Source organism: Calypte anna, chromosome 2 (genome assembly GCF_003957555.1).
Source record: "Calypte anna isolate BGI_N300 chromosome 2, bCalAnn1_v1.p, whole genome shotgun sequence".
NCBI lineage: Eukaryota > Metazoa > Chordata > Aves > Apodiformes > Trochilidae > Calypte > Calypte anna.
Genome location: NC_044245.1, coordinates 28403537 through 28425423, shown reverse-complemented (window position 1 = coordinate 28425423; position 21887 = coordinate 28403537).

Below are 21887 nucleotides of genomic sequence, written 5' to 3'. Positions count from 1 at the left end.
TGTAGGAGTGTGTACCAAAAGTAAAGTATCCTGGTAGGTACAATAGTAACGAAATAGGGTAAAATGCTGTTTCACTTAAGCTAATGACAAGAGCAAATTTGTGGGATCATATTTTTATTGTTTATCCTTTGCAGAAAGAATGAAAATTATGCATTATTTTGTTACAATAGGTAATGTGTTTGAAACCACATGGTGATTAAAGAAAGTTGAGTGCCCATTTAAACTCTATTCTGTAAGAGTAAACAAAATGCAAACAAGAAAAAAAACCACACAAATTAAAAAAATGTTTTCCAACTAATTACTGAATAGAAATTTTATTTCTTCATGAAAGAAGAAATTGTATTTGTGATGGAGTTAGAACTATTTGAGCTGGAGCTCAGGACATTTCCTTTACAGTGAGATCCCAGGAGAAGTCTGAAAACATGTTCAATTTATCCATATTTTCTATTAATATAAGGGAGATTACTTTTTCCTTTTTTACTTTTTCTTTATTTTTGTCTTTATATTTTAATATTATTTTAAACAGTGAAAAACTCAAGCTGCCTAGAGAAGGCAGAAATAGCAAAAGCTTTAAGAAAAACTTTATAAAGGGATCTCTGCCAAAGTATCTCCTTGATTACTTTGTCCCTTTTTGCACAGAAAGTCCTTTTCAGCTTGGCTTCAGTAAACTTGGTGGCTTTCTGATTTTCAGCAAACTGTACAGCATCCTCTGATCCCTGGAACTTCCTTTTTCTGCCACCTCTAAAGCCAGCTGTGTTTCTTCATTGCTTCTCTCAGTGGTCTCCAGCTTCCTCCTCAAGACCCAAAGCCTGCCTCTGTGCTGTGACTCCTGCTTGCAACATTCTCTAATCCAGAAATTTCCATCCTGAGTAATCCCAGTTATTCCTAGAGAGAGGAAGAACCTCTCCACCCATCCCACTGAGGTTTTTCTTCTCAAACCTTACTCCTACTCACTTCACTTATCTTTTCCTAAAGACCACACTCAAGATGCCATGACTTAGCTATCTGCCACTTTCCAAGCTTCCTGCTGAGTTCATCTGAGATGTGGTGGAGCTATAAACACAGCTGTCCAAAGCACAGGGCTGCTTCCAGATACTAGAGGAGGTGAAATTGATGTGCAGGAAAAGGGCAATTCTTCTAGAAAACTAAGATAGAGGCAAGGTAGATAAACGTCAGAAAATGTAGAAAAAGGCAAGCCTAAATCATAGCCCTTTCACAGATGACTCTAAGAAATACCGAAATATTTACAAAAGCACAGGACAAAGCAGTTTCATTAACTATGAATCATGGAGAAGAAAATAAGGTCTATCAGTTGCTGAAGTGTTACACTTGGCTTTGAACAGTGCACAGTTCAATTTTTGTTTATCTAACCAACAGTTGCCCTCTTAAGTAAGTCAGATTCTCAGTATTTTTCTCCAGTTTGGAATTTCCCTCACAAAACAGGGAAACAGCATACAAGCTCCTATTAAAACTTCCACAGAGAGCCCTTGAACAGGTTACTAGCATTCAAGTCTAAATAATGTAACAGATCAAATAAGACTTAGTTATCAGATGCATACCTACAAAGCCATCTGAAAGGTTTTATAGTCACAACTCATCTGAAACCACACAAAATTTCCTACAGGTTACCCATTTCTAGAAGCAAATTTCACAGTGTAGTTTGCATTTTTTTCTCTGTGCACCAGACTTGATGACCTCTGAGAGAATGCAAATACATAAAGATGAGCCACATTTGCACCAAAAGGGATAATTAAAGAGAGGAAGGAAATTAAGCAAAGAAATACACTGCAAATTTCAGAAAATCTACCTAATAGTGGACTAAGTGGATTGAGGGATAAATGTTCTCCCAGGAGATACAACAGAAAGGCTATCTGCTTGGATTAGTACTAAATGGAATGAACAAAACACTAGAAATCACATTGGAAGAAATAATTTTGCACTGACAGGGGAATGGTCAAGATAATCTAATAGTACTGTCCGTATCTAACCCACAAAAAATAAATGAGAACTGTATTGTGAACAACACTTTTTAATTCTGTCTCACTCTGGCACTCCTCTATATTCAGACTTTTTTATATCCTGTCAAGAGCTGTTTATGATGTGATGTGAAGCTCAGCCCAGCCTTAAGAAAGTGAAGAGCAGGACAGTCTATGAAATATTTTGGGAGGAGCAAGTGTTTATCACCCTCAGGGTTTTTGGCAGGCCTAGTGTTCCAGGAGACAGGACTGTTCTAGGAGGTGTAACTGTTCTAGTAGGGTGGTCAAATTTTTCTCCTCTGTCATTCAGTACCTTGAAGGGATATTGGAGAGAGCTGCAGAAACCCTTGTTGTTTGGAGGCAGCTGTTCTGATTGCTCACCAACATAGGGCTGGCCTTAAAGAATCTGCTGACAAAGAAAATGCAGGAGACTCACGTTCGTGGGTTTTGTTTTTGTTTTCCAAGGGAGCATGCCCCTTGGGAAACAGCCTTATGACAGCAGGCCAGAGAGGTGACATACGTGTGAACATATGTCACTGCCCCCTGTGGTAATGTACATGTGAACATATGGCACTGCCCTCCTGGTGCACATTAGTTGTCAACAGACACAGGAAGTACCTTGCCCTGGTTATGTTTTTTATCATCCATATGGTTTTCTATTGCTCCTGATAGCAGATAAATTGCAACTTCTTCCAAAAACCTTGTCTAATTATAGTTCGTGTTTATTCCAAATATAGATGCTTACTCTTTCCCTTTGGTACTTCCTCGGAATTCATTGAGAACCAAGTGGCATCTTTTCATTGCACTGCAGGACTCTGATGAATTAAAGACAGAGGAAGAGAAAGAGAAGAGTCAGCAAGTACATGGCCAACAAGGTGAAGAGCTGGAAGTGGACATGCAGATTGACCCCTATAGCTCAGAAGTGGCTCAGCCTCATGGGAAAGAAAAACTTCCCTTCCGCAATGTCTGTACAGCACTGTGTGGTTGACAGAGAATAACAGGATAGTGACCCATTATTAGGAGACAGTTTTTCTCCTAAGGGTTTTATAAAATGGCATGATGCATCAATTGCTGATTTATAAAATAACAAAAGACACTCAATTAACATATGAATTTTTTTTTCCCCTATGAGAAATTAATCTACCAGAATTAAAACACTAAAGGCTGCGCTGACAAAAGCACAGACATCTCTAGGTGAAGCTGACGTTTTTATTTTCAGACTAGTTATCTGCACTTTGTAGATAAGGAATCTGAGGAGCTAGCAGTGGTTCTGTGTTTGTTTACTATGATACTGTCTCTTCTTAGGGACAGCACCAAACATGAAGCCATCCAGTTAAATTGCTATATTCTTCTATATCTAAAATGTTCCCAAAACTGAAGTATAAAAAAATCTGTTTGAAGGCAGTATTGGCATTACAAAGTCAGAGACACAGAAAAATCATCCAGCTGTCCTGCCTCAATAAAGTGAATCTCCTTGTCTCTTCCCTTCCATGCCTCAATACGCCACCCACATGAAGCACCTTCCATTTCTTTACCATGCAGCAAAACTGGATTCAGTTCCAGCAGGATCCGCATTCAGTGCTCCTGCTGAGAAGGGAGATGATGTGTGTTGCACTAAACCATGAAACTATATCCTTGAAACACAGGTGTTAGCTCATTGCCATACTAAGATATCTCATCCCTCCTTTGCTGTCTGGCTAACTCTTAAGAGTGGCTGTGGTGCAGATTGAGTTTGCACAACTACAAAAGAACAAGGACAATCTAACACAAAACTCTACATCTGAAAGAATGCTGTGGGCTTGTATTACTTCAATTCAACTTAGGTGAACTTGTGGCCCTGTCATAAAACATTTCATGCCATTGAACTTTTGAATATATTTATGTCACATCTCTCAGAACAGTTTTTGATGGAGCATTCATAATATGACTGACACCAAACATCTTGTCCTAGCGAAGTACTGTGTGCAGTCAGACTCAGACTTTGGGTCCTTAGGATGGTTTGGAAAGCACTTTAGAACCTGTGTTACTATTGTTAGCTGGCTTTAGCACAGGCATTAAGAATGGGCAAAAGCTGAGAGTTGTATGTAATAACAAATGCTACACAGACAGAGATTTCTCACTTGCAGGTATGACTGAAACCACTCAATGGAGTCATGCTCTATGACCATTTCAAACTACCTATATTTTAATAGGCTAGGAATACTATAAAAATTAAGAAATGGCAAATGCTTAGGATACATTGACAGCATTGTCTCTTTCTTTCAGGTGGACAGAACTTTATGACAGGAAACAATCATAGGCTAATGTAAACAACTTATTTTGCCTACCTTTGTATTTCAATACAGTAGTTCAATATAACCACATTTCTCCAAAGACTCGTATTCTGTTATTGAAAAGTAATGGTGGGAACCAACTTAAGAACATGTAAAATGCAAGATTTTTTAATCAATGAGAAGCTATTAATTTAACCAAGCCTTCCTGTAATAATATTGAGACAGACTGTCTGCCTGTTTTTACATTATAGCTAGCTTTGCAATCTGTACAGAATCTAATGAGGTGTATACTTTTTGTGAATTCATTGATTGAGAGTAGTCCTTAGAAATTTCATGCTGCAAAAACTTTGTAACTCTCACTGCTTTTGAGGGGCTGGTTGCTTTCTGGAACAACTAAGTTGCTACTTTAGCAAGAGGTGTTGACTGCTGCCATTAAAATGGAACTGAGTGTTCACTAGATGACATTAAGCTCAGACCTGATGTGTCTCAATGCATCAGAGATCTGACTGACACCCATGTGAAAACCACACATTGCTGCATCACTTGATAGGCTCATTAAAGTCATGCTGCATATGTGTGTGGCCCAGAGTCAGCACAATCCTCCAAGTCCCCAAATAACAAGTGATATTCTAAGCAGTGCTGGCCCTTACGTAGCTGGAGTTGACTAAAAACTGAAAACAAAAATTTGGGGTAGACAAATTTATACATTTTGTAAAAATGACTGAGCTTCTGTAATTAGAAAAGCTCAGCAGATGTTCCTAAACTAAAAATAAGACCAGGTTTATGCATCCTTATCCCACATTCATGAAGCATCACTGCTGACTTCAGAACAGTTCACAGCTGAAATCCAACACAGAATTATGGAATTTTGTCAATTGCACCTTTCTCATAGTCAGATTTTATTAAGAACTTCCACGAGCTTAGAAAAATTTTACATCTACATATAAAAGAGAATCTCTATGTAAATATACAAAAATCACTGAAAAAATAAGTTTTTAACTTGTAGTTTTCTTTAGTTTTATAGTTGTTTGATGTATTTTTTATTTGAACTGACTTTTTTAGTGTAGTATCTGAATGTCTTCCATTAGGGTGTTAAGTAACATGACTAATGTCCGAAATATGCTTCGAACTCTGGAAAAAATTTGCTTTGTGTATGGAAAAACAAAACAAATGTACTGGCATGTGGAAAAAATAGAAACAGTGATACATCCCTCACTGTTGAATAGAGCTGGCTAGAAAATAAGTATTCTGTTTTGTGAAAATGTCAAGGTTTTACAAGTCATGTTTGTCCCGCATTAGAAAAAAACTTAAAAAAACCCCAACACCAACACTAAAATGATGATGGTGAAGTTATAACCTTGCTCAGTGCAGAGGTTAGATTAGATGACCTTTAAAGGTCCTTCCCAGCCCATTCTATGCCTATGATTCTATGAAATTTGTGTATATTATCTACCAAAGCCACTGGTGGTTTTGCTGTAGGTTACATATATGCCATTGCTGCTTCTTGAATTTTAGTCTGAGAAATGGGCTTTGGGAAAACATGACAGAATTAGAATGGCCTCTCCTGGAGTCAGTCTGCTCCAGAGTTATCTCATCTTCCTTTGCACATCGCAGCAACAAAGACAGAACTAGGAAAAGAGCTCAGTCCTCAATGTGTACTTATATATATTATTTTATATGTTCTAACAATGGATTACATGTTCAATATTATATATATTGGCTAATTAGTAAGGGCACCTTGTTTTGTTAGTTATCTAATGCACTTCTGTAACTTCTATCCTGCACATCAGCTAACTTTAATTTAGTATGGAAAAACTACAGCCTAATGCTTCCCAGTTGTAGCAAAAATTTTAGCTATAAAGCAGTTCCTAATTTTAGAACTTTTTTATTTTTTGCTTAACAGAAATAAAAAAGAGAACTCTGAGTTTCTAGTGAAAACCAAATTGACCCTAAAACTTTTATACTATTCCACAGAAACAGCAGAGCTAATGTTAACATGAATTTATATGCAAGTTGAAAGAATTCTTAACCATGGCCTTTATTTCAAATCAAAGAAAAAAATAGAGCAACAAAGGCAGTTTTATTGACATATTTTAGTCCAGAAGTCTACATTTTGATTTGAATGACACAGCTTGATTCTCAGAAGCTTATGCTTTTAAAGATTGATTAATCAGTACCTGGGCAGAGATTTATTAATATCTCTGTAATAAAAAAGTTAAAACATCTTTTTAAAAAGTCAGAATAAGCTGATCTATATTCTGTTACCTGTATGTATCTACACCAATTACTTGCAATCAATCTTAACTTAAAAATGGGGAAATAAATCTGTCTGTTAGTGATTTTCAGTCTATAGTCGGTGAAATCCCAAATTCTCTGAATGTCTTCTAAAGGTCACTTTCAAACTTTTTTGTTTACAAAAAGTAATGATGGAAATGCAGTGTGTTGCCACTCTGGGCTACAGTTCTGCATAAATCTCTTCACATCTACTGTGCAATGTGTAGGGGCCTGCAAATTCATTAAGGATCAGACTTTAAATCTGCATAGCAACCATTGCAGATTGAAATGTAGATATCATCTGAATCTAAGCAATTCTGAAAGGAATTCAGTGGAATTCCTACTTTTTATTATGAACTACAATTTTTTTAACACTTCTAAGAGAACATAAATATATATGTTCAGAATAATTCACTACTTAAAAATCTAAGACAAATTTTGTGTAGGGCAACGACTTTTATTGTATCACTTGAGTTTAAGCAAACACAAAACCAAAACTATAACAAGACTTCAATAAGCTTAATAGAAGAAAATACCAAATAAGAATAGAGAAAATATACCCTGAGATAGTGTTTCATGTGGAAAGGAGACCTGAGGTGACTGGATATGGATATATACCCACTAGCTAACAGTGTATGACAAATGAAACATATTTAAGTAGCCTAATTTTCTTTCTGATTTAATAGGATCCAATAAATGGAAACTGTATGGCCAGAATAATGAAAAGAGCACAAAATTTATCTCATTCTGTTGCGTCCTCTCTGTGTTCTTTTGTCCTTTGATTGCACTGGTGGATAATATTATTTTGTTCCCAAGGAAATATGTCCCTTTGATTAGGTTGCAGATATTCTCTCATTTGTCACTGTTCTATCAAGCTATGCCATGTAACAGCAGGAACCCTTGATTATTTAATTGCTTGTAAGAACTCATTAAATCTTACTATCAATCATTGGACATATGGCAAATATCACCCAATAGCATGAGAGGTTTTAACAATGATCTGTCACTGGGGCATACCCTTTCTTTAGCAGCACAGGCCCTTTGTTTAGCTCTCTGATCATAATAATTTTTAATTAATATTGATTTGCAAAAGAGTGTTCATGCAGTGGCCTTAATCCATGGGTACAAAGATAACCTTCTAACAGGAACATTTGTAATTCCATATAAATATAATATAAATATCCATAAACCTCATCTAAGAGAGTTTAACCTTTTTACAGTGTTTTGCAGATGGTGTTAGTCTAAAGATAATCTAATTTAGTCTTCAGAGTGGATATAGCTTGTTAAGAAAAACATACAGTAAGAATTCACACAATAGACTTTGCATCAACACCTTGATGGGATCCTATGAAGTACCTGCAATAATATGAAAGCAAAAGAATTTTTTCAAAATATAGAATGTTAGCTGTAGCTAATAGAGGTACCTACCTATGGAGCTACTTATTTCATCTATGACAAAAAGCAAGTCAAAGAACAGAGAATAAATCACATCAAATATTGTTCATTTCCTCACTGATACTCTTCGCTTAGACATTATATACACACAGATGAATAGGCCTAAACTCATGAAAAAAAATCAGACTATTAAAAAAATATTAGTCCTGGTATACAGAGTCTAAAATTAACAAAATTTGAATTCTTTGTAATCAGAAATTTAACTATAGTTAGTTTTACCTGAGGAGATTTAAAATGAGCAGTGCTCTAAAGTCACAAAAATTAGAGCTACATTTGACCCTGGTGACAACTCCTTTACTCTACTGAACTCCAACCATTTACTGTCCTTTGTTCTTAAATATTACTTAGAAGTTAAAAGAAGCAAAAAAACCCCCAACCCAACCACATTACAGTCCTTTGATGGATACATTCAGCAGAACTCTTGCCTTGAGTTACCTCTAACCCAAGAGGTTTAAGCTATTTCTTTGCGATAACTTTTCTGAAGTCCTTTTTATTTTGACAGTTGTGCGTGGAAAACAGAAGACTACCTGACAAACAGAGAAAAGCAGAAGCTGGAAGAATTGCTTCCCTGAGTCAGGCTTCTATTCATATATGCTGCCTGTGATGTATTATGCTATTTATTTGAGCTGTGGCTCTGTATCTTTTTAAGATGACGCACAGATTTTGCCATAGCAACAGTTTAGCTTCAGGAAGGGGAAGGTTAAGTTTTGAAATTATATTTGTAAGTTCTTGGAAAAAAAAATTGGACTTGGATCACAGCTGATGTTAATTTGGTTTGTGGTTTTGGTTCAGTGGGTGAGCTCTACAAAAGACGACGAGATTTGGGTATCCATAAGTAGTAAAGAGTAACAAACACTTTGCTTTAAAATAGAGTGAAAGGGAAGTTGTGAGAAGTAAGAAAGAGCAGCAGGACCTAATTACTGAGATATGTATCTGCTTTTAGGAATGGAAATGATCAAGAAAAGAGGAAGGAAAGAAAGAGAGATTTTATGTGATAGCATTTCAGGCTATATTATCTTGTTTTATGAACTACTCTCTCTACATGTTTCTGCCTATTAATTCCTGTTCTGTTAAGAGAAATATTTTACCAGACACATATCCATAATTTTTCTTATGGTATGCTGTTTGAGGATTATATCATAGTTTTTAGCAGGTTTATGTTTTCATGATGACTTACGTTAATTAAGATTTCCACCTATTTTCAAACAACTATATTGTCTAAAAAATGTATATTACGTAGTTTACATCTTGTTTTCTTAACATTTGATTCTCTTCCAAAGAGAATTCATCTGTGTATAAATGAATGTATCTCTACAGTATGAAGACAGATTATTCAGGTGCTTTGTGTTCTCTAATAGCATAAATTCTAAGTCATTCTTGTGGAGGCAGAACTCGGTCCCATAACAAGGGGAAAAGTCTTCATGACAGATATTCAGCTGCATGTAATCCACGTATAACATCATTATCATCATTATAGCTGTATAAGGACTGTAAGAGTAATTTTCCTTTCCTGGAAAATGCCATGCAGCAGTTTAAAGATTCCTCTAAGCAGTGTTACCTATAAAAAACTATTCCAAGGAGCAAACAAGATACCTTCGCTCAAAGAAGTTTGGGATTTATATATTTAATTATTTAATTTAAATTTTATTATTTAATTTAAATATTTAAGTACTCTTCTTTACAAAAAGTTAAAGACAACTAAATCACAAATTGTAGTAGCTTTAATTAATAGCATTTAATTTAATTAGTAGCATTTAATTAATACTTCTGGTCATGTTGTGTCATTGTTGAAATCTTCATTGTGCTTTTTTATCCCCTCTTTGCTACAGTTTAATAATTATCTAGTGTAAGATAATAAACAAATTCACGTATTCTCTTTGAGATTCTGAGCATGCTCAGATTATTTGGCAATTCTCTAAATTTGGAGGCACTAAATACTTCACTGCATCCCCCAACCCATCTCTTTATACCCTTGCTACACTTTCTACAGGCTTGTTTTAGAGAACTACATATTTTGAGAGTCAAGGACTGTCAAATTAAATGCTGTCTGGTATTATGATACTCTTACAGAAACATTCATGGATGAATTTTGTTTTCTGAAAAACTCCACAACACTACACGTCTCAGGTCTGCAGTTCTCAAAATACTTTTTTCATTATCTCTCAAAACAGTAATCTCATTTATCAAATAGAAATGGGTTCATCTGGTTTACTTCTCCCTAAAATAGCGGAATAGATCTTTGCCAACTGACTTGAGATTATGCAAGCAAACTACCCTCTTAACCATTCAGAACAACTGGAAAACATCTTTCTTTCTCAAGAAAATGTCTTTACTGAAGGAATTCACAGACTTAGTCTGTTAACAAGAATTCCACTATATTACAGTAAGTTCATTACTTCCAGGGCAGGCTTGAACCAAGCATGTCATTTTAGGAGTAATGAATGATGTTTTAGGGTAACAGACAGAATTATTAGTTTTCTCCATAGTGATATTTTGGTGTAAGTGTACTAAAGACACTGTGAGATTATGCCACAAAGTACAAAAATTCTTCCAGGAAGCAAATGAATAAGCTTTACTATGTGACCATAGAATAAAACCCATTAAAACCCATTAAAGGAACCCAAACTGTAGACAAAAGGTAAAGGAGGATTGATCTGTTGTAGCCGTAAAGACAATAGAATGTCCATTTATTAATTAAAAGTACATTTTATGTATTGTGATGTGATAAATAATCACAATATGCTAATGTTTGACTGTTTAGGTTAATTCCTCAGAAATGCAACTGAGGCTATTAATGCTGATAAATTATGCACTACTAATTTTTAAACTTCTGATAGACAATCTTCACAAGTACGCTTCACTTTTAAACAGTTTTAAACAGTTTTGTCTGATCATATTCAACTTAAAATATAACCACTAAAAGCTTCACAGCAGAAAAAAATCAAGTTTGTAGTTTTCACTCTCATCTTTTTCCTTTTTTTCTTGCATGCATGCACGTGGAAATGAAACGAAGTTCCCTGTTTTGAAGGACTCTACTGAAAAGAAACAACATACTCTTTACTAAATGCTCCCTTGACTTCATACTATCTTTAACTTGAGAGTGCTAAACTAAATGCCCCCTGCATGAAAGATATATTTAGAATATGTATGTAGAAATAAATGCAAATACAATATTGATGGCATATGTGCATAAATAAATTAAATATTCATACACACCAAAATCCTGGAAAAATAAATTAATCTCTATTTCTTCTAGTAGGGTATTAAGTAAAAAAAACTATAGGGGAAAAAGTCAATTTTTGTATAAATGTTGTGTCTTTAAATATGTAATATTTGGAGGTTAATATCTATATTTGTTATATAAATAACTACAGTATCTGTATTCTGATATAGACACGTCTACATATTCTATGTGTTCTGAGTACTTAGCACTGAACTTCTGAAAACCAGGCATCTAATCCCAAATTAAAGAATTCAGCCTAAAATGGATGAACATGTGTATATATGAAAGCATATGCCTCTGCTTGGGTGTTCTAAACAGTTTTTTGTCACGTTTTTATGGAGGTGATGGAGGGAGATGAATAACTTTCTCCCACCGCAGTTTCTAATGGCATTTATAGGGTTCATTGTTTCAAATCAAAAAGGTATTCATATTAAATTCCAATAAAATACAATCCATCATAATTTTGTATGAGCAGAAGCTTTCAGCTTGTGCATATTTTGTCAGGAAGGCAATTTAAAGCTTATAAACACAAATCACATCATTGGGTTTTAACCACAAAACATTTACACAGTGCTGACCTACCACCTACAGTGTTTCAGTATACAGTCAAGAAGTAGAACACTCCACCTGCAATAACAGACAGAAGGACCATGAAGCAAGGACCTGGAGGCAATATTTTCTTTTCAGGCAGACCAGGTGTTGCTATATCATTCGTAGAAGATTGAAAGAGAAAAGACATTTTTTCCTTGAGCTTATATCCCTTATCAAAGTGTTTACTGGACATAGTAATTAAGACAATAATTTAGTTCACAGACATATCTGAAATAGGTTTCTATATCCAGAAAAAGATTTCTTGAAGCATTTTTTCACCCATTCTCCCTCTTTATATTCTATAGTGGTGCTTGTGTACTAGCAGTATTGTTGACCAAATGCACCATTGCTCTATAGCATCTCTGATCATTAACTGACTTGGCTCAGTGTCTAAAACAAACCTTAGTGGATAAAGGTGAATTACTTTTAGGAAAAATGTAAAGCAGTATTATTCACTCTCTTACTGGAAGAAAATTGAAGCACAGGGATGTTTCATTGTTTTCCCAAGGTTATGATGGTTTAAGTGACTTTCTCAAAAGAGTCTAAATCAACAATTTATATGGGCTTAATGTGCAAAGATTTTTTTTGTTTTTCTTCTCAGTATTTGCTATTCTGGGAATTTTGACAGAACACTGATGTTACATCATGAATTGGTATTCATAGACTTGTGAATCATAGGATAATCTTAGCTGGGATGGACCTCTGTTGGCTGTCTGGTCCGACCTACTGTCCAAGTCAAGGCTAACTGTAAAGTAAGATCAGGTTAATTTGGACATAGTGCAGTCAAGCTTTGGAAGCCCTATGGAAAATCCATAGCCACTCTTGACAGACTGGTCATTACTTAACCATTCTCATTTTGAAAAATCTTTCCTTTAAGTCCACTTGCAAGGTGGACTTAACTTTTATCATTGCCCATTGTCATTTCCTAGTGAATCTGAGAAGAGCATGCCTCTATTTCTCCATAAAAACCCATTATGTGTTTAAAGTCAGAAGATAAATAGCTTTCTGGACTTCTTTTTGACTGACTAAATAAATACATTCCTTCAGAATGCTCTGTGCTCTAGCCCCTGACTATCTCAGTATACTTTGTCTAGCTTTGCTCCAGCTTGTTGGTGCCTCTCTTGCAGTGGGGAGTCCACCCCTGACCATGGCACTCCAGACACGAGCTCACAAACAAGCTTTCAGGGATAGTAAGCTCTGCCTGTGTCCTGCTGGCTGTTATCTTGCTAATGTGACTTAGTATGGACTTTACCTTTCCTTGTGCACACTGATGACTCCTACCTAGCTTGCTGCTCACCAGGATCCCAGTGTCCTCTGCAGCTCTAGCTGCTTTCCAGCCAGTTGGCCCCCAACTAGAAAGATGCAAAACCAGCACTTCCTCACAAAAAAGAAGGAACTAAGGGTTCCATGAGATATAGATAATTATATTTTTAGGAGAAAGGAGCTATTCCATAGCTTAATTCCATCTCAACATGGGACTGCAGTCTCACAATTATTAAAAATCCTGTTTCCCATTCAGAATAAGGGAAAATTCAGGTCCCATGCCCTTTAGATCTTAGAAAGAAGTAACAGAAAATGATTTATAGAAAACAAAAATAACTTTGTAATAGAAAAGTGGGTAACTTGTTAGTCTTTGCAATGTATAGTGATGTATTCTGTAGCAGCAACATTGTTTTATTCCAATCAGAAGTCAGCAAATTGTTTTACAAATAACATATTTGCCTTTGATTTTATACTGTTACCATGTCCCTGGGATTTATAACTCCTGCACTGGATGCACTGGAACTTTCTTTTCTTCCTGCTCTGGATCTTTCTTCTCTTCCTAACATTAAATTGTTATCCTTACTTTCTCTTGGTTTTTTTATTGTTTTTGTTGTTTGTTTCTTTTTGTTTGTTTGGGGGTTTTGGGGTTTTTTCAGTTTTGTTTTGTTTTGGTTTTGGTTTTTTGTTTGCTTTTTTTTGTTTTTGATGTTTTATGTTTTGGTTTTGTTTGATTTTTTGGGTTTTTTGGGGTTTTTTATTATTATTTTTTTCCATTTTGGGCCCATGTGCCTTCAGCATTCTTAAATGGTTGCATATTGATTCTGGAAGTGTTTGCTGTTAACTGCCTTGTTTGGACAATTGAATCATGGTCCCAAATGAACATTTTTTAGAGGACAATGTTTAAAATAATAATACTCCTTTCCTGTTTCAGACAGTCAAGCACAGAAGAGTTTGGAGTATGTTGGGAAATGGAGGAAAACAGGCCTGAATTCACTCAATTTTTTTGCTAAAGTGGAGGAGCTACATACAGAATCAGTATATTCACAGCAGAGGTTTTGGAATGAGCACAGATGGCCTGATAAATAAAGGAAAGAAACTGGTGAAAGAAAACCAAGCCACTTCCAAGTAGTAGAACATAGCTGTGGAGGGAGGAGGTGAAGAGACAGAACCATTTCCACTGGAACAGAAAAATTGTTGCCATGGGAGCAGGGATAAGGATAGCTGGTACACTGGAGGAAGCAAATGGGGGGACAAAAACAAAAAAGAGAGGTATAAGAACTTGGAACTCTGTATGTATAAGGAACCATAACTGACCCATTTCTGACCATAGCTCTCTTCCCCTTGCAGTTATTTAAAAATACACATAGAATGTGAGATGCAAAGTGAACATCCATGATCACAGGATAGGGTCTTGTGGATCACTAAGGATAAAAAAAAAAAAGAGGCATTTTCCCACAATAACAGAAGATTCAGTTTCTACCCCTAATAAGTCATAGACTGGCTCATAGCAGTGCAGTCACAGTTCTAATACAATGAGAGTCTGAGAGAGAGACTTTGGGAGAGAGGCAATTTTTAAAAACCTTCCTAAACACTCCTACTGACACCTTACAGTAAAATATAGAATAAAAATTCAAGGAAAATCCTGATGTCATGGGACATTATCACAGTTCAACAGGGATTAAACTTGTCTAGGATTTCACCGTTTTTTACTTTAAATTTTTTAGAAGTTACTTTAAATTAGGTTGACATTTTCTTTTTACAAATCATGTACTGCATTTTCCCATTATCCCAAAAAGCAGGCATCCTAAATATAGAAGATTAGCAAAAGAACTTTTCTGTCCCCTCATTTTCCAGAATAGAATAGAAACACAGAGGGTACAAATGAATATATTTTGTAGTGTAAACAAGCAAACTTTGGACCCTCTGTCCAGTGATTTAACTTTCTTCCCCATGAGTCTGTCTTGCAATGATTTTCTTTCATTCTACAGTATGATCTGATCAAACTCTGTGATCAAACTCCCCCACTTACTAATACACACTTTCCAAAAAGGTTGTACTTTTCAACCTTTTTGGAAAATGTATATTAATAAACACAAGCAGGACTTGTCAGTGCAGCAAAAAAAAAGATAACTGCCTGTTATATGCAAAGTACATCTTTAATGATGTTTAAAAAGGAGCTAAACATCTCTATGGGAATACTTAAAACACTTATCTCTTAGGCCCTTATTTAGTTTTGTGAGTCTTTGTTGTTTAACAAGCTGGAGAAATGGGTCATCTAATGTTATATTAATCAGTAAATTAATATTTTAATTTGATTTTCTTTATAGTTGAGATGCTTGCGGCATCTCCAGTGTTTTCTCTCTCCATACACTGATGTTAAGCAGGATCATTATCATATTGTACCTTGGGGTTGTGAGATAACAGGGTCCAGTGATAGCTCTATTCTTAGGAGAGTGGGAGGTTTATGATGACACTTATACATTTTAAATGGCACATAGAGGCTCTCATGTAATGAAATGTCTTGCAGCTGAGTCATAAGCTTTTCCACACTGAGCTTTTCAGTTCATGTACTTCAAATCACAGCTTTCAGGTCCAAGTAGGTGATACTCTTTGCTGATCATTTGATATGATCTTTACAGTGTGCTGGACTCATTCATTCAGTTTTGCAGGAATAGGCATATTTTGAAGGTTTTTGAAAAGTAAGAGATGTGACTATCAATTGATGAAAAGGAGAGAAAAAGAAAATAATTTTTTTTAAGATCAAGTTCAAGTTTAATATAGTTTTTTTCAGTATTCAATAAATCAAACGCAGAAGAGAAAAAACCTATTATTTCATATTATGCACTCTAATTACCTTTTAAAAATCTGCTTGGAAAATCAGAATTTGTGATTAGATAAGGCCCTACTGTCCTTGACTGTTATTTGTCCACACAACAGCTTACAAAGAAAGCTTTCTCCTTTTTGTTCTCTTATGCATGACCGTATAAGAGGTCAAAATAGGGCTAAGGTGGAACTGGTTCACAGGTCACTGTCAGGTGAGTACAAAGGAAGAAGCAGTCTTTATTCCTTTTACCTCCACAGACTGTCAGAATCTGACCATCTCACCTTTTCCTTTCCCTCTGGACTCCATAATTGAGGATATTTACTGCATCAAAGCTCCCCCCTCCTTCTGTTACAAATACACAAATCACACATCCTAGAGCATGTTTGCTCTGGTCCAATGGTAGGTTACATGTCTGAGTGAAAATATATGCTTAGTGGTACCCTTACATACCAAGGTCAGAGCAAATCACATTCACACATTCTGTATCACAGCCAGTTTACTGGCCATACTTCAGCACATGCACCATAACCATAGATGATTGTAAAATAGCCAATACATTATTGTTTCTTGAGCTTCACTGGCTTTGTAATGAAGTCATACACAAAATGCAGTTGCACTTATGTTCAGTTACAAAAGTGCAAAACTTGCCCAGCAGAAATGTAGGTATAAATATATTTCCATTCTCTCCCCTTTTCTTTTTATATTAATTATTTATTCCTCAAAAATAATCTAAATTCTGGGATGTGCAATGGTATCTGAAACATTGCATAGTGCCAGATTCTAGGTTCAGAGGCAGAGTGATGATACCTGGCAACCTTTAGGTGCCAGAAGCATTTTTTTCCCCATCTCAGGATAGTCATATAAGCTTTCTGAAAGACAAATCTCCCTGAATTCTGTCAGCTTCAAGGATAGAAATGATGTGTGGCCATTGGCTGAATGACTGCACAAAAATATTGTGAAGTTAAAACAAATAGGGGAAAAAAATACACACAAAAATATTTCATTGAAAACTTGTATGAATATTCACATTGGTACTAGATCCCTCTGAGGGAAGTACTGCATTTCATTATTTTTTAATTTATTTTTATTTTGTTCCCCCCAAAAAATATCTGGAAGGGTTTGAAGTTCTGAGCCTAATGCAGTGCCAAAATCCTTTTGAATTCAGGAGTAGGATTACCCCCATTTTAACACAGGGGACTTTTAGAAAAGTATGAAACTTTGGAGGTGTGTGACATTTCTCACATCACCAGCTAACATGGTAAGGTTGACAATATCAACAGAATGAGCTTGTACCATCAGTTGCTTCTCATTAAAAGCTGTGGTGATAGGTTTAACAGCTTATATGATTTTGAGGCCACATCTTTTGAAGTCTTTATCTACGCCAAATAACATCTGTCTTCAAAGTCAGTCTCAGCTCCAGAAGGAGCAAGTCTATGGACTACATAATCAGAGACAGCAGAAGGTTGCCTTAAAAAGATGGGGGCTCCAGAAAAGAGCACACATTTAGGAAAAAGGAGTGAAAGCAGCAGTCTGCTTAAATTAAACCAAATAACCTAAGGTGCCTGGCTATACTCTCATTTTTAATACAAATGCAAAAACAAGTTAGGAAGAAGTTGCTTACTTTAGCTATTAAGAAATAGATTAAATTTCCAATTCTTCTGTCCCAAAAGCACAGCAACATTTTTTCCTCTATTGATTATCAGTCCTCTTTGGCAGAAACAGTCCTGACTAAGATCAAAATCTCTTTGGAAAGATGACTCTAAACCTGATAAAATACCAGCACCACTTCACTATACTATGAGATGGGTATTTTTGGAAAATGAGTGTAAATCAATATTAATAATACAAACCAGAAATTGATTGATTTTGCCATTAATATATGTAATGGTGAAAAGGCCCATATCTAATGATTTTTGTTCAAGTCTGTAAGTAACATATTAATTGAACTGGATACATGAAAATATTTGAAGACATTTGTAAGACTTACTTGGGTCAAACAATTTTTGAAAGCAGAAGTTGTACCATTAATAAACTGGAGAAAGATCATAGCCGTTAAGCAATAAGGAAGAAAGTCACATGAAAGGATGATTATTAGTACTTTGTAAAAAGAATCTGCAGTCTCCATAATTCTCTGCTTCGTACAGTCTAATAAGTTAACTTATACTGACTGGCAAGAGAGGTGATAAAAACTGATAATTCTTTAAGTGACACTAATTCCAGGATGTATGCAAGGCCTCACCAATGCCTTAGTATCTCTAAAGGACATATTAAATAACTCAAGGTAGTGGATTAATATTGTGTAACCATCTTCAGAAATTCTAAACCATCCATTCCAACATCCTTACTAGCATTGATTAAGAACCATTGAACCAGTACTTTATGTTCATTTCCTTTCATTCACTTTATTTTACACTGGGGAATATTTGCATTTGTACTGCATTCCTGCTTCAAGTTCAACACACTTTAAAATTCATACCTGTCTTAATGCAATAGCAATTTTGGTACCTTGTTATTTGACAACAGTGTTCATCCTCTCCTCCACCCAACTTAGAGGAATGAAAAAAAACAACCAAAAAAAACCCAAAAAAAACCAAAAACAGGGGAGAAAGAAGTTTGGGGAAAAGTGGGGAGAAAAAAAACCAAGCCAAAATAAAAAAACCTGCCAGCGATTTGATAACAAAACAACATAGAAATAGATCTGGAAATTCCTAGTTAATGGGTTAATGTGTGCCAATAAAATTCTTGCAATGATTTCCAAAACAAAGTTAACAAAAGCACCACCACCAAAATGAAGGGTTACAAAGCACACTAGAGCAATCAGTAAATCATTCTGAAAAAGAATCAAAATCACTATACAGAACTGGAAACCACTAAGTCAATCCTTATTGTCAAGTGTAATGTGATCCAATGTACTGTAGTGAGGGAATGGGAAGGAAATGTCTACACCACATGTTGAATTAAAGGGAATCAACCAGCCATTTACTTTCATTTATTTAGTAACCTTCAAGATGAGATCATTAAATATATTGTCTGCTCAGATATCATAGAAGGCTGCTGCCTTGCTCTTTTTTTTGTAGCCCACCCTTTCCAGTCTGATTTTTCTGTCAGTCTACTTCATCTATAAAGTGCATGTGTTTTTTAGAGGGAGAATTGTTTTTGCTCTGTACAAGGAGACAAAGATACAAAGATACTATTCTAGCAGGCTGATTTTTAAGTCACTGTGAAGGGTACATTAATGGAACTCAAAAGATTACAGTATCATGTTTGTAAAAAGTAGTGCTCAGATGTTAGTAGTGCTCATGTTAACTGAGACCAATAGGAAATTGTATTACTGCCACGGGAAAATAAAAGGGAAGAAGTTTCCTGTCCTTCAAAACCAAAAAAAAAAACACCAAAAAACCCCACTAAAATCATATGGATTGTACCACTTTACCTGTAATTCTAGAGCTCACTCTGATCTAAAGAGAGAGGACTTCTCTTGACTGCTTGTTTGGTAGGCAAGTCATCTGCTGATAAAATAGTTTGCTGTCAAGGCAGGTCAGATAAACCATGCTCATGTTTCTTCCATCCCAACAGCCTTAGATAGCCTATAGCCTTAGCTGCAGATAGTTGTGTAGACACCTAAAGAAAGGTGAAATGGATTTCACAATGGGTAAGACAACTTTTGTTCCCAAAGGCAGTTCAGATAACTGAAAATCAATAGGACTCGACAGTTCAGGCTCACTTATCTCTGCTACATATCAATGTGTTTGTAAAACTTGCCTAAAGTTTGCAAGAACATACAGAAATACTGTGGTCACTGTAGTGACCATCTTAGTACAGTTCTCTGCCTGCATAACACTGCCTCATTTGGGCTAGTTCAGAATTAATTTGAGTACTGCCATCAAGCTTTGTCTTGAGTTCTATTTACATGCTGTTCATGCTATTTTGAAAACAATAAACAAAGCAAGCACTTATAGCTTTGAGTTTCCTTCATCTAATTCAGATCTGCATGAATTCTGGTGTATTCCAAAACCTGGCATTTTTTCCCCAACTGTGGTGGTTTGTCCAATAGTAGATACTACACCACTTTGCAAATCTTGAATATTGTGTCAGATTATTGTGGCAGAAAGATCACTGAGAAGAGTGTTTCTCTGCTTGGGTACGTACACCATGTAACATCAAATTTTCACTTTGTGTTTCTCCCAATACTCATATTCCCCCATAGTTAAAGATGATTTATTTATGAAACTATTAAAGAGATATCACATATAAGGGATTTTTATTGAAAAGTTATGTTTCTTTTCATATGATTAAACTGATTGTATATGTCATGTTCTTCACCTACTTTCATGTTAACAGCAGAAAAGCCTCAAATGTAAAATGAAATAAAGACAATAATAAAATAAAAGCAGTTACAAATGCACCATAACATCACTGAAAACCAAACAAGTTGAAAAAGAAGGAAGCTACAGGATAGGTTCTTTGTTTTTTGGAATCATCTCAGAGACTGTGTTTTCTCTCTTAAATAGCTTCTGCACAATTCCTTGTAGTTTTTACTTGCTAGTCCTGATGATTATATATGTCAACAGAGCTGAATTTTGAAAAGTAAACTGTTCATAGAAATTTCACTTTTATTTAAAAAGGTCAAATTATTATTTTTTTTTTAAGTAGAAAACTTCCAATTAGTGATAGCTGAATTATTAATAATGCATTACTTATCAAAACTAGTGTATTACTTCACTCTGTCCAACATTGTCTGGTAAAGAATTTGAGTTCCTATGAATTTATTCATTGTTTTCATTGAATCTTTGAACAGCCTACATACTGAATTTCAGTACACAGGGTGATTTGCTGACAATTTACTTTGACTATTCACAATTTGTAAAGTATAACCTTTTGTTAAATCACATGGTTTTTGTTTCTGTTTTCTAAATGCATGATTAATTTATTTTTTTTAAAGTGAAAATAACAAATGATGTTTAACCAGTAACAAACCAAAAATAATGAATACTCCTTTGGTGACTTCTGAGTCCCTTCTTCCTCCCATATTTATGCAACAAGAGCAATGTTCAAGTAAATGTCCACAAATATAAAAAAAAAAGTACAGAGGCACACCGGAAGAATGGATTTTCCTGGTTCCTTAAAAGTCTTCCATTAAGTGTCAGCTGCTTGCATTTTCAAACATTATATCCCACAGTAATGAATAAAAGACTCCCTAATAAAAGAAAGGCTTTTTAGAATGAACATTCGGAATACCTGCTGAAGATTAAGGTTAATTTTGTGTCTTGAAGGAGCACTTTAGCTTGCGGATACAGAAAGAGCTTGATTTAGGAATGGGTCAGACTCCTCAGACATGAAATAGCCATCCATCGTGTGAACAGTCATACTCAAGAGTGAATGAAATTTCTCTGACCAGAGCAGAAGAAAGTAACTAAGTCTTTTGTGATACCCAATCTCTCCCCCAGCTGTGGAAACCTATTGAAGCAGCTCTACTTCTAAGGCATTTGTCAGAATGCTAATTGGAAAAAATGACTTCATTGTGTGAGTCATACGGTCACCTCTGTGGACCTCATTAGACTGAAATGAGCAGACTGAAGGCCAGAGCAATCATTCTGAGCACAGCCATATGTTGGTGAAGAAGCTCTCTCAGAAACAGGCTCATGGCCAACTTTGGGTCTTTACAAATGAGTAGATGGAAGATGGAGGTCTCTGTGGCTGGAAATACATTGGAAGCATTCACGTATGTAGTGTGCTCCCTTTCACAACAATGGATAATAAAAAAAAAAAAAAAAAACAAAAACAAAACTTATTTTAAAATAACAGACTCACTAGCTGATAAATTTTATATAGCTTGCAAAGTCCCAAGTTCAAACAACAGCATTTTTAGTTGACAGTAGAGGAAGCTTGTCTGTAGCTGTGAGGTTCTTTACAGGACTGGCCATAGCTCTGGTTGGAAGTCCCTATGAGCACAAAACTTTTTGTCAGGTGAGGAAGTAATACCTCCTGACTTCAACAACTAGGAAGAA